At 38.8% G+C, this 14,266-nt stretch overlaps 1 pseudogene; it reads left to right on the top strand.

Moving 5' to 3' along the window:
- LOC105303476 overlaps nt 1-13,722 on the top strand; it is a 17,785-nt pseudogene extending 4,063 nt beyond the window's left edge.
- The last annotated feature ends 544 nt before the right edge of the window (nt 13,723-14,266 follow it).

The following is a 14,266-nucleotide window of genomic DNA, read 5'->3' as shown; positions in this document are numbered from 1 at the left end:
GATTGACATTTCAGAGAGCATCAGGGGCAATAAAGTATTGTTTCATGATCCTCTTGATATAGTTATTGTATGTTTTGTGTATTTTACATATGCGTGTGCAGGTTGATGATATAAAAATTATTTTGTACTGTGGGTTGAGGTAAAAAAAAAAAGTTTAAAAGCGATTGTTGTAAGTGGTGCCTTCTCTTACTAATTCCAGATGTCCTGCTAGATAACAACTTGCTAATAAGGCCCATGGCAATTTTGAGATGTGTGGCACTGTCGTAAGTGTAGATGAAGAACCACGGCAGAGTGAGACTTAGTGGGGAGTTTATCTTGGCTTTATCCTGGGGGGCTGTAGAGGCAAAAAACAGTGGCCCGTGCCAAGCAAAATGAGGGGAACTGAGTTCCTTTGTAAGAACCACACTTCACTGCTTTTGACTCCAACAAGCCATGTGGTGAAACATGTTCTGAACCTAGCTAAAAACATTTACAAATCTTTTGGAAAATTTGTCAATTCAAAACTTCCTAGAGAAAAAAAATAAAAGACAAGGGGGTGGGAATAATCATTTTTGTAGAAACATTATTTTGAATTTGGTTGAATAGAAGGACTTTTTTCCCCAAAGTACTTTTTTTTCCCCACTAGCAGTATCCTTTAATCTAACCATCTGATATGTTTTATCTGTAGAACTTCCTCATTCTTAGGGGTCAAGAGCTGGTTCTTCTTGAATTGTTGTCAATGGCAACCATGAAAGAAAAAAAGATGAAGAGTGGGAAATTGGAGGGGGGAATATAAAAGATGTTTAATAATTACCAGTTAATAATTCAGCGTTAAAAGAATCCTGTCCTAAATGGCTCATGAGTGACATTCCTCTTTGCTTTCTACCACACGGGATATCATTCTGTTCCCTTGATGTTCAGTACACTCTAGCCTTTCTTTCTCACTCCACATGGAAACAATTCACATATGACCTCTCTAAGCAACACAGGAACTGCCAGAACCCTTATTACTTATAGATGCTTAACTTACCGCTTTTGTATTTTCATTTTCTAAAGTCTGCACAGTCCAGCATTGTAACCACTTGCCACATGTGCCTACTGAGCACTTGAAATGTGGTTGGTCAAACTGAAATGTGGATTTCAAAGACTTAGTATGCAAAACGGATATAACATAACTTATTAATAATTTTAAAAATATTGATTGCATATTGAAATGTAATTTAGGTATATTGGGTTAAATATAGCTTATTATTATTAAGAGCATATTATTAAAATTAATCTTAACTGTTTCTTTTTAACTTTTTCATGTGACTACCAGAAAAATTTAAATTAAGTTTGTAACTTGCATTCTATTTCTGTCAGACAGTACTTATCTCAATAGAAGGTGAGAGAATTGATAAACTTTATTGTCCTCTTTGTCTCCTAATTAACAAAGTTGACTTTGTTAATTACTGCTGTGTCCCAGGCTGGTGAATGTGACATGGGCCATTCCCCTGCACTTGAATGTGAAGTTCATTCTCTGCTTAGGGAGTCGGAGCCTTTTAATGGTCCCTGCCAGAAGCTCATCCCTTCAGCTCAAGGTCAGGGGGATGTTTTGGCTCACACACAGATGTTTAATTTTCTTGGCTGGCTGTGTGCCAGGCTGTCTGTCTACTGCTGTGTTGCACTGTCTCTCAGTCACCAAAGTCAATGTTACCTTGTTCCCTTGTAGATCCTTGTGAGATGGCTCATGGGGAGCTTTTGGCCCTAAAAGGCTTGGCTAAAGGCCTGTGAGTCTTTAGAAATGGTTCCAAAAACCCCAGTGAGCAGTGTGATTTGGGTAAAAATGAAAATATCTTTTATCATCCATCTAAATTCTATATGCAGACATCTGACCCACTCTACTGCATATCCCAGCACCTTCTTGGCTTGACTTAAAGTTCACAACATACATATCTGCTGTCCTATGTATTTTGAATAAACTTTTCAGATGCCCGACCAAATCATGGGTTATAAATTTCTTTGAACGATAAATAAAGCAGAAAATGTAAAAATATTGGGTTATTTTACTGACCGGATTGGCTACCTGTGTCAATTGCTTTTTTTCTTTTTTAGAGATTAAACCATATGAAACTCTCATCATATATAGTTAATTCATTCTATTACATATTTATTTCTTCATTCATTAATATAGTGTTTCCTATGCGATGAGTGCTTTAGAGAACCCGAATGATACATGTTCTTTCCTCTCAAAGTACTTTGGCAAGTCATGTATGCAAACAGACATGATGAGGCTTAACTCGAATCTCTGTTTTTTGGTGGTACGAACGGAGTGCTTTTTGGAGTCTAGAGGGAAAAATAAGTTTGCTCCAGGATGACCAGGAAAATTTTTTTAAAAAGAAGGTATAATTTGGACTAAACTTTGAGAGGTCAAAAGAATATTCAAGGAAAAAAGAAGAGAATAATGGGTAATGGAAAGGGGTTGATAATTGGGCTAGAAGATGATGTTCATGCATGTGGGGAGCAGGAGAAGAAATCAGGAAGGCACATGGAGATCAGATTAAATTCAGTTCTTCAGTGTTAGACTGAGGAGTAAATTATATTAAGGAAAAAAAAGTAAATAAATTTCAAGAAACATATACAATGAAATGATAAATCATGAAGAAAAAGTATCACATTAGGGGAAATACAAATTAAAATAGGAAGACATGACATGACAATAAGAATAGATGACATGACAGAATAAAAACACTGTTTATGAGCTTCCTTGTGGCCAAAGCAAAAAGGAAAGTAAGATTGATATTATAATTATTATTGTCCCTGAGGAAAAAACTATCACTTCTACAAAGCAAAGCTTTCCCTAGCACGAAATTTAAAAGACAGCTTGGACATGGGGTGAGTAACATGCAGAAAATTCCTCAACTACACAAATTTATTTTAATGTCTCCTATAAAATCAGAAGAGAATACTCTGGTGTTTTTCAAGGTCAATGTACCTACAATCACTTGAAGAACTTGCTCAAATACAGATCCTAAGTCAGTAGATCTAGGGTGGGTCTGATACCTGCAATCCTAAGCTTCCACTGGCTGCTGCTGCCATCTTCAGACTAGAGACAGCTACTAGAAAAGTGTATTAAGGTAGGTGTGGGGAAGAAGAAATTTTCATCTAGGTTCTTGCGGCTGGTCTAATAATCAAATCAACATGAGACAGATTAACGAGAGAAAATAACCAAATTTAATTATATAAGTATGTATGGCAATTTCATACACATGAACAAGTCAGAGACCTTATAAACATGAGAGGATAAAAGACGGACAAAACAAGGTATATACAGCATCCTGAGCTAAGGACGGGGTAAGGATGAAGCTTCAGAGGGGAGGAAGGCCATTTGTAGGATGATAAGGAGGGCAGATGTTTAGTAATTAGATGTTTGTCTTGCCCTATAAATAGGTCATAAAAAGTTATTTTTGGTGATAACCCTTATTGTAGGCAAGGTCTCTAATTTAAATTCTTTAAAGGAGAGGTAAAAGTTTCTTGTAAGCCTACAAGGTCTTAATTCCCTTCAGCTCAGAGTAATTCACATGCTAAAGTGGCACATCTTGGGGAGGCCTGTTCTGAACCCCTTCATAGGGAATCATTAAAAACTGATGCACAGGATATTCATTTTATTATATCAAAAGTTGCCATCATTTAGCTATAAGAACCTTTTTTTTTTTTACAATACAATCTGAATGAGGAATAATTCTAAATTTCTATATTTTTAGAAATTCCCAATTTTTCACAGTAGTTTGATATAAATCCAGTGCAACAGCCATTTTTAGCACCTAATTTACTGAGTGTATGCAAAGCAATCAGCCAAATTTTTACAGAAACAACTAATTCCACATTTTGATCACTTTATATAATATTTAACCAAATTATAAATTACAGTAACAAAATTAACTAGGATAAATAGATTTGAGAATAAAACAAGTTGAATCTTGGCAAGCAAATAACCCAGATTTGGCGGTGGGCTTTCCTTGGTGCATTTTCAAAGGGATGGGAAACATCTGTTACCCAGTAAACTGGATAAGTGGAGTCAGCTAGTCAGCTAGTGTGACTCCAAGAGAGCAGAGGCCAAGAATCCAGCTCTCAGATAATTAGGTTGGATAGAACTTATAAAGGCCTGGATAGGTAGCATGTCCTTCAACAATATTCTTTAAATGTTTTTCTTGACGGGAACTGGACAGCAGCTAATTCGACCTCGTGCTTTCTGGCAAGGCCTTAGAGGAAGCACAAGCCTGGGAGTCTTCCTTATTCAGGGCAGGGTTCTGTGAATGGTAGCTGCCTACCAAATGGTTCTAGAAGGCCCAGGTCGTCTGGAATGAGTCAGTTTGTGGTGACGTTAAGGCCATAGAACTTCCGGTTTTCACCCAGGAGTGGGAATCCCTGAGAAGCCAACCAAAGCTTCTGTGCCTAACCAGTGGCGCACAGTGGCAGAATAGGACGAAATGTTTCCAGTACATAACATACAAAGATTCAGTGCTCAGCTGGATAAAGAGTTCCTACATATAGGTCAGATGAAATCTAAGGGGATAGTAGTTGACCAGGTAATTTACTCGAGAAATTTTCAGGGAATGTAGATTATAATCAATGATCCATCGGGTTAACAAAAATTTAAAAGTCTCATAATGTCCAGTGTTAGCAAGGACGTGGGTCAATGGGCACACATACACTATTGTGATTATGTAAATTGCTAAAGTCTTTTTGAAGAGTATCTCACAGCATTCATTTATTCAAAAAATATGTCTTAGTGCCTCCTACATGCCAATACTGCTCCACAGGGCTGGGCTTATAACAATAAAAAAAACAAAACAAAACAACAATAAAAACAAGATCCTGTTCTTATAAAGCTATCTTTTAGTGGAGGGAGATAGACAATAAACAAATAAATATATGTCTGAAGTTGATAAAACCTGAGAATAAAATAAAACAAAGTAAGGAACAAGAATGACAGAGGTAGCTGGGGTGCTATTTTATACATGAAGGTAAGGGATAGCCTTGGAGAAGATGGTATTTGACTGACTACTGTTAGAAGAAAGATATATCTATATGCCTAGGCATTGAAAGAGCTTCAAGATCCATTGTTCACTCAAGATAGTAAGGTATAGAAATGCATCTTGGGTATAATCGCTTTATGTTAAAAAGGTGTGTGGGTGTATTTAAATTAATACATATAGTACACAGATTCAATATGATAACTACATAGAAGGGTGCGTGGGTGCACATGCGTGCGTGCACACGTGCGCACACACACACACACACACACACACACACACACACACACTCCAAACCCTTAACCCTGGTTATCTCTCGGGTTACTTTTGATTGCAGGCTGTGATAGGAAGGAGGAGGACCATATACAACCTGAGGTTTTTCGTTTTTTTTTTTTAAGTGAAAAGCATCGTAAAATACTGGAAAGACATGATGACACTTGAAAGAAATTACAAATTTAGTAGAAGATGTCTATAATAAAATACACTAGAACTTTTTCTTTTTTTAACCAAGCATGGGGGGCTACAACCTTAAATAAAAATGTCAGCAGGCTTAAAAAAGGAGAGGGAATGCAGGCACATGATGGCTTGGTGTCCCAGAGGGCAGAACAATTTGGAACCACAGTTCACACTTCGGCATTCTCCATCCACTTGTGGTGAGACCTTGGCCATTTAACCTCTCTAGGGGTCAGTTTGCTCATCTGTAACATGAGGTAACTACTTTTCAAAGTAGCTATGAGTAACACATGAGTTAATTCACATGCAATGTTCAGAGCACTGTTTGGCACATAGTTAGGTGCTTAATAAATATTAGCTATTAAAAGGGTCCTCAGCTCCACCAAGTTAGGGATGGCTTCAGACAAGGCAGGCAGCCCACCAGCCAAAAAGTGGGACCCCTTGCCTTGTTCTTTGGCATCTCAGCACATCTCAAATATCTGTGAAGGTTGAGAAATATACATTTAGTAATTAATCACAGTGCAAAGGACTGACTGATGTGTGGTTTAGAGGTCAGAGAACAAGCTTGGGACATAAGAATTCCACACAATGGAGCTCAGATCTGACTCCACCACTAATAGCCTTCACCTTTGTTAGTTGAAAAATAAACAGATCTCCAGACTCCCACTAGGGTGCTATTTGCACTTATGGAGAAAGGAAAAACTACAGACAGGCCTCTTTCTTTTGCTGACATTTGCCTTAATAAGCTGTACTGTGGGTCCTCAGAAAATCGAGGGGGTCTAGTTTTTTCCTAGATTTCTAGAAAATGTAAGTTTGCACATCTCATAGTGAATAATTAACTTATATTACTAGGCATTTTTAATTTCCCAGAAAGAAACTTGCAAACTCTGCCCGTTGTATCCCTTTCATTGCAAATGACAGGAGTGGGTGAAAAATTTAATTTTGCTGAGGACGAATGTTAAGGGACCCTGTCTAAACTTCTTCTGTTGAAGGAGATGAAAATCAGAATTCCTCGATATCCCATAGGACAGCGCTTTTCCTACTCCTTTCCCAAAATAACCTCTTCCTTTGCCTTTCAAAATAATTTTGGCAAGTAAGCCGAGGTATATAGTATGACCCTGCCAGGGTTACTGTACATTAGAGTTTTGGGACAAAGCCAGGTACATTCACAGGACACTTAATCACCCCAAGTGCTGACCTACCACGTCTCCTCATGGAGTACGGAAGTGGTCACACACCATTTGTCAAGCTGACTTCAGCAGGGTTTCTTCCACCTTTTAACCTTTCTCTTTTTTCTGTCTTTTTTTCTATTCGTGTTCCCTCTCTTCATTCAGCTGTCTCCATTCTCTAGTCCCTGTTCTGAGCCTTTGCTATATTATTTCCCATTTTGTTTCTTACGGAGCACACTCACCAACATTTTGTCTGCAGTTTTATGATTCCTTTAATATCTCTCTCTGTGCTCAAGACACACATATCTATAGATGTGTCTCAGATGAAAAAAGTTGTCATTTACCAAGCTAGAGCAGGCTTAGTCAGATTGCTGTTTCCCCATGAAATATTGCTGACCATTCTTTAAAAAATGCTTCATAGCATCTTTGAGAAATAACATCTTTGGGGAACCAACTGTAATTTACTGGGAGAAATACTTAAGTACTCTCATGATAAGGGACCAAGCAAGATTTGTCTCTGTTCCTGAGTGTTTAAGAATTTAAGCATAAAAGCAGTAGCAATGTGGATGGGTGGCCCCAGAGATAAAATGCTTCTGAAGATTCAGGGGAATTTCTTTGGAGGTTTCTTGGCTAATGATTGTTGTGGCAGATGCTCATATATTCTGTTCTTGACACTTAGGTTTGCGTGAGCATAGTGGTCAGGTTATTAAAGAGGGAACAAAATAGTGGTGGCTTTATGAAACTCACTTATTTTCCTTGTCAGGATTGGTTCATTGTTTTTCAACTCCAAATATTAGTAAGGATTTAGAGAAATAATCTTGTTCTCTAATTAGATGAAATTGGAAGCTGATAGCTGCAGCTATAAATGATCTTTGAGGTGTTACTAATTCAGCTAAACCTCAGATGCCCAATTTGTGTTGATGATATTATTCTAGTGAAGAAAGGTTGGGGAGATTGGGGATGATTAAGAAAATTGGCTTTGCTCACAACCTAATGATAACACTTGAGTGTAATGAAAAACAATGGCAACTTCTGAAGTCAAGATGGATCATCCAGCAGTGAACTATTCCTCTGCTCCCTCCCAAGATTCAAATCATTAAGTGCTCAGCTACGCGAGGAAGAAATAAATGACTAATGAGTGCTGTTAAGGATAACATTCTTGTCTAGCAGTTGGACTGCTGGTTCCTGCCCTGTACTGGAGCCCAGCAGGAAGCAAATGCAGCAACATTGCCTGGTGCATTGTCCTCACAGGGGTCCCAGATTGTCTCTTTCAGGGAGCAGTGGTAGGAAAGAGGCAAAAACAAGCTCCATGTGGTGTCCCCACAGCTTTGGCATCAATAATCCAAGCTACATGGTCTTGCTATTTTTTATCACCATCCTCACCATGCCTAAATTTAGTTTTCTTTTTGTTCAATGAAAGAGGCCATCCAAAAAAGTATTCTGAAGGAAATAAGGATATGTATCCTTAAATATGTTTCTTTGATTTGCATAATATCCTCAGTGTTTATTTTTTCCATAGGAAAGTTGGCTTCCTAGGGAGGGGCCATTCTTTATTATAAGGGCAACTGAAAGAAATGAAAAATGAAAGAATGATTTGTATCTGTATAGAAGGTAATAAAGACCAGAAAGTGTGACGATGCTGCATGAACCGGAGACTGCACACTTCCTCTGGTAGATCAGGCACGCTCACTCAAGGCAATTGACAGAAGAGTATGAGCTGACACTTTGTGGTCTATTTAATCAGAGCCGAGTTCAGTGAGTCAATTCTGGGGCAGTCACAGATCTAAAGGGGGTCTACCAAGGCTCTCGCCAGAGCAGTCTCAGGTTTTATAATGGTGGAACTTACAGCAGTTTTAGGAGCAGATGTGTGTCTGCTAATAACCGGGGCTCACTCCTTAAAATTAATTCTGAAGCCTCCATTTGGCAACTTCAAAATAGCAATCTTATTAATGCCACCATGATACTTTTTGTGTGCCTTTGGGTGATGACACTTGAAAGAAATTACAAATTTAGTAGAAGATGTCTATAATAAAATACACTAGAACTTTTTCTTTTTTTAACCAAGCATGGGGGGCTACAACCTTAAATAAAAATGTCAGCAGGCTTAAAAAAGGAGAGGGAATGCAGGCACATGATGGCTTGGTGTCCCAGAGGGCAGAACAATTTGGAATCACAGTTCACACTTCGGCATTCTCCATCCACTTGTGGTGAGGCCTTGGCCATTTAACCTCTCTAGGGGTCAGTTTCCTCATCTGTAACATGCGGTAACTACTTTTCAAAGTAGCTATGAGTAACACATGAGTTAATTCACATGCAATGTTCAGAGCACTGTTTGGCACATAGTTAGGTGCTTAAGAAATATTAGCTATTAAAAGGGTCCTCAGCTCCACCAAGTTAGGGATGGCTTCAGACAAGGCAGGCAGCCCACCAGCCAAAAAGTGGGACCCCTTGCCTTGTTCTTTGGCATCTCAGCACATCTCAAATATCTGTGAAGGTTGAGAAATATACATTTAGTAATTAATCACAGTGCAAAGGACTGACTGATGTGTGGTTTAGAGGTCAGAGAACAAGCTTGGGACATAAGAATTCCACACAATGGAGCTCAGATCTGACTCCACCACTAATAGCCTTCACCTTTGTTAGTTGAAAAATAAACAGATCTCCAGACTCCCACTAGGGTGCTATTTGCACTTATGGAGAAAGGAAAAACTATGGACAGGCCTCTTTCTTTTGCTGACATTTGCCTTAATAAGCTGTACTGTGGGGCCTCAGAAAATCGAGGGGGTCTAGTTTTTTCCTAGATTTCTAGAAAATGTAAGTTTGCACATCTCATAGTGAATAATTAACTTATATTACTAGGCATTTTTAATTTCCCAGAAAGAAACTTGCAAACTCTGCCCGTTGTATCCCTTTCATTGCAAATGACAGGAGTGGGTGAAAAATTTAATTTTGCTGAGGACGAATGTTAAGGGACCCTGTCTAAACTTCTTCTGTTGAAGGAGATGAAAATCAGAATTCCTCGATATCCCATAGGACAGCGCTTTTCCTACTCCTTTCCCAAAATAACCTCTCCCTTTGCCTTTCAAAATAATTTTGGCAAGTAAGCCGAGGTATAGTATGACCCTGCCAGGGTTACTGTACATTAGAGTTTTGGGACAAAGCCAGGTACATTCACAGGACACTTAATCACCCCAAGTGCTGACCTACCACGTCTCCTCATGGAGTACGGAAGTGGTCACACACCATTTGTCAAGCTGACTTCAGCAGGGTTTCTTCCACCTTTTACCTTTTTTTTTTTTTTTTTTTTTTTTCTATTCGTGTTCCCTCTCTTCATTCAGCTGTCTCCATTCTCTAGTCCCTGTTCTGAGCCTTTGCTATATTATTTCCCATTTTGTTTCTTACGGAGCACACTCACCAACATTTTGTCTGCAGTTTTATGATTCCTTTAATATCTCTCTCTGTGCTCAAGACACACATATCTATAGATGTGTCTCAGATGAAAAAAGTTGTCATTTACCAAGCTAGAGCAGGCTTAGTCAGATTGCTGTTTCCCCATGAAATATTGCTGACCATTCTTTAAAAAATGCTTCATAGCATCTTTGAGAAATAACATCTTTGGGGAACCAACTGTAATTTACTGGGAGAAATACTTAAGTACTCTCATGATAAGGGACCAAGCAAGATTTGTCTCTGTTCCTGAGTGTTTAAGAATTTAAGCATAAAAGCAGTAGCAATGTGGATGGGTGGCCCCAGAGATAAAATGCTTCTGAAGATTCAGGGGAATTTCTTTGGAGGTTTCTTGGCTAATGATTGTTGTGGCAGATGCTCATATATTCTGTTCTTGACACTTAGGTTTGCGTGAGCATAGTGGTCAGGTTATTAAAGAGGGAACAAAATAGTGGTGGCTTTATGAAACTCACTTATTTTCCTTGTCAGGATTGGTTCATTGTTTTTCAACTCCAAATATTAGTAAGGATTTAGAGAAATAATCTTGTTCTCTAATTAGATGAAATTGGAAGCTGATAGCTGCAGCTATAAATGATCTTTGAGGTGTTACTAATTCAGCTAAACCTCAGATGCCCAATTTGTGTTGATGATATTATTCTAGTGAAGAAAGGTTGGGGAGATTGGGGATGATTAAGAAAATTGGCTTTGCTCACAACCTAATGATAACACTTGAGTGTAATGAAAAACAATGGCAACTTCTGAAGTCAAGATGGATCATCCAGCAGTGAACTATTCCTCTGCTCCCTCCCAAGATTCAAATCATTAAGTGCTCAGCTACGCGAGGAAGAAATAAATGACTAATGAGTGCTGTTAAGGATAACATTCTTGTCTAGCAGTTGGACTGCTGGTTCCTGCCCTGTACTGGAGCCCAGCAGGAAGCAAATGCAGCAACATTGCCTGGTGCATTGTCCTCACAGGGGTCCCAGATTGTCTCTTTCAGGGAGCAGTGGTAGGAAAGAGGCAAAAACAAGCTCCATGTGGTGTCCCCACAGCTTTGGCATCAATAATCCAAGCTACATGGTCTTGCTATTTTTTATCACCATCCTCACCATGCCTAAATTTAGTTTTCTTTTTGTTCAATGAAAGAGGCCATCCAAAAAAGTATTCTGAAGGAAATAAGGATATGTATCCTTAAATATATTTCTTTGATTTGCATAATATCCTCAGTGTTTATTTTTTCCATAGGAAAGTTGGCTTTCTAGGGAGGGGCCATTCTTTATTATAAGGGCAACTGAAAGCAAATGAAAAATGAAAGAATGATTTGTATCTGTATAGAAGGTAATAAAGACCAGAAAGTGGGACGATGCTGCATGAACCGGAGACTGCACACTTCCTCTGATAGATCAGGCACGCTCACTCAAGGCAATTGACAGAAGAGTATGAGCTGACACTTTGGGGTCTATTTAATCAGAGCCGAGTTCAGTGAGTCAATTCTGGGGCAGTCACAGATCTAAAGGGGGTCTACCAAGGCTCTCGCCAGAGCAGTCTCAGGTTTTATAATGGTGGAACTTACAGCAGTTTTAGGAGCAGATGTGTGTCTGCTAATAACCGGGGCTCACTCCTTAAAATTAATTCTGAAGCCTCCATTTGGCAACTTCAAAATAGCAAACTTATTAATGCCACCATGATACTTTTTGTGTGCCTTTGGGCTTGAAGAAAATATTTCTCAAAGGAGTGATGGTTTTACTAAAATTTATTTTAAAATAAAAGTATTGGTTGTATCTGCTAGAAAATAGAAAAGCTTCGCCTACATTCTGAGGAGGATCATGAATGATCTTTAAATTTATGCCCAAAGAGCAGACAGGAGGTTAACTGTCCAGAGTGGCCAGTTTTTTTTATTTTTCATCTTCCAGTGCACTTTAATCAAAATTCTATCATCAAAAGAGTTCTTGAAGCATACAGTGTTAGGACAGTTATGTCCACTTGGCCGTACAAGTGAAATTTCCACAGATTTACACTTCAGACATGTATGAAAAATAAAATGTATTAAATTTAGTTTTATAAATTTTCCCACTTAATTACTTTATCTTCAAAAGAAATCACTACCTCTGTCCCATAAATTAAATAGCATGGAGTCACTAAGCAAATATCAGCCAGATGACATTCGTTTTCTGAAAAAGTTATGAGGGAACTAGTTGATGGAGACAGTCAAATGCTTATAGGGATCAACATGAATTAAAACTAGTCAAAGTGGGGTGAGACAGCAAAAAACAGGAGCCTCCTAATTGGCATCAAATCTCAAAGAGGAAAAAGGCAGGGCTTAAGAAGATATGTCTTGGTAGAAAGGATTCATTGTGTTTTTTCACAGGCTATAAGACCTGGCTGACTTTCCCTTCCCTTCCCTTCCCTTAGGGGAAAATTTGGCTTCAACTTAGATCCCATTACCCCATCCTCAATGGTCAATAAGACGATGTCAATACTGAGACTTCCTAGGAATGAGCCTTCCTAGCACTGTGAGACCACACCATCCGATCAAAGGGTTGGTCATCAATGCATCCTTCAAAAAAGGGGAACCATGGAAGAAAAAAAGGAGTTCTATGGCAAGTAGCCTCACAGGGTGATCTTATCATAATTCCTAAGTGGGCAGGTCATGGTGGTTAATCACACCTCAGGACTGTAGCTTCATAAGTAAAAGGTTTTAAGCCCTAGTTCTTGTGCATCCAGGTTAATACACCTTTGAAACTCCAGAAGTAATACCCCTCAAAGCGGGTGTTAATCCTCAGGAGAGCAAGTAATCGTGTTAACTGTCCTGTAATTCAGTTGCCCCGTGCTTCCTCCCACCTCCATGTAATGCTCCTTACATTCCCTCCTTAATGTCAAATGCATAAAAAAAAAAGCTGCAAAAACATTCTCCAGAGCATTTGAGATCTTCCTCCCCGACATATGTCATCAGTTTAGCACAAATAGACTCTTATTAAAATCCAAAAAATGAGAAAAAGATGGGACAGAGAAGAGGAACATGCTGAGGCTGAGCTTCTCCATGCTGCTGCCAGGCAGGTGGACCCCGGCGCTTTCAACGGTGTGTAGAGCCTGTGGAGGATCTATTCCTGCTGCAGGACGTTCTTGAGGTGGAGGTGGCTGAGCTCAAGGAAGTGGAAATATGCATTGAAGTAGATTCAGGGTTTGGAGTGGGATTTGTGTTCCCAGCCTCTGTGATAGGTCCTCAAGCGCTGTACGTGTGCACTGATACCAACCCCATTGCAGCAGCTCATACCCTGGAGACAGCATGCTATAACGAGTTCCCAGTCAGTCCGTAATTACAGATTTGGTCAAAGGCTTGCTACTAAGATTGAAGGAAAAAGTTGATCTTTTGGTGTTTAATCCCCGCTGTGCGGTGACTCCGCCTGAAGAGGTGGGAAGTTGCGGAATAGAGAGAGCTTGGGCTGGTGGTAGAAATGGTTGCGAAGTCATGGAGATCCTTTCCACTGGCTCCAGATATGCTTTTACAAAGAGGATTATTCTATTTAGTTACCATTAAAGAAAACAGTCCAGAAAATTTTTGAAAAACAATGAAAATGAGAAGTCTACAAGGGGTTACTGCGATCTCCAGGCAAGCAGGCCAAGAAATCTTTTCGGTCCTAAAGTTCACCAAGTCCTAATACAGTGTGTTCTCTGTATCATACTGAATATCTACATATTAAATAATATATATTATATTGAATATACATATGAATACATATATTGAATATATAGAGAGAGGCTGAATGTATTCAGCACATTTTAAAACTGAAGTCATTTTTTGGTTAACAATTAAAATTGTTAGAAATTTGTCACATAGAGAAAAAGGTGGAAGGGTTGGACATTCTCTTTTACCCAGGAATGAAGCCTACAGAAATATTTGCGTAAGTGCTAGAAAATACATACAGTATATATTATATTTGTATTTTATACACAAAGGATGTTTATATTACATATGAAAGGATATTCATTTCAGTATTACCTATAATAGAAAAATAAAAAAGTCATTCTAAAGGTCCATCAGTTAAGGGACTGGTAAAATAGATAATAGTAGATCCATGTCACTGAACATGAGTGACATCAAGCCATTAAATATGAGTCAGATCTGTATATATTGAACCAGAAGGGGTTTGTGATGTACTTTTGAGTGACAAAAAAAGCAAGCTGCGAAACAGTATTATCCTA

This window comes from Pteropus vampyrus, unplaced genomic scaffold (assembly GCF_000151845.1).
Source record: "Pteropus vampyrus isolate Shadow unplaced genomic scaffold, Pvam_2.0 Scaffold10, whole genome shotgun sequence".
Lineage (NCBI taxonomy): Eukaryota > Metazoa > Chordata > Mammalia > Chiroptera > Pteropodidae > Pteropus > Pteropus vampyrus.
The sequence above is the reverse complement of the archived record's forward strand: the minus strand, read 5'-3'. Positions and strand labels throughout refer to the sequence as shown.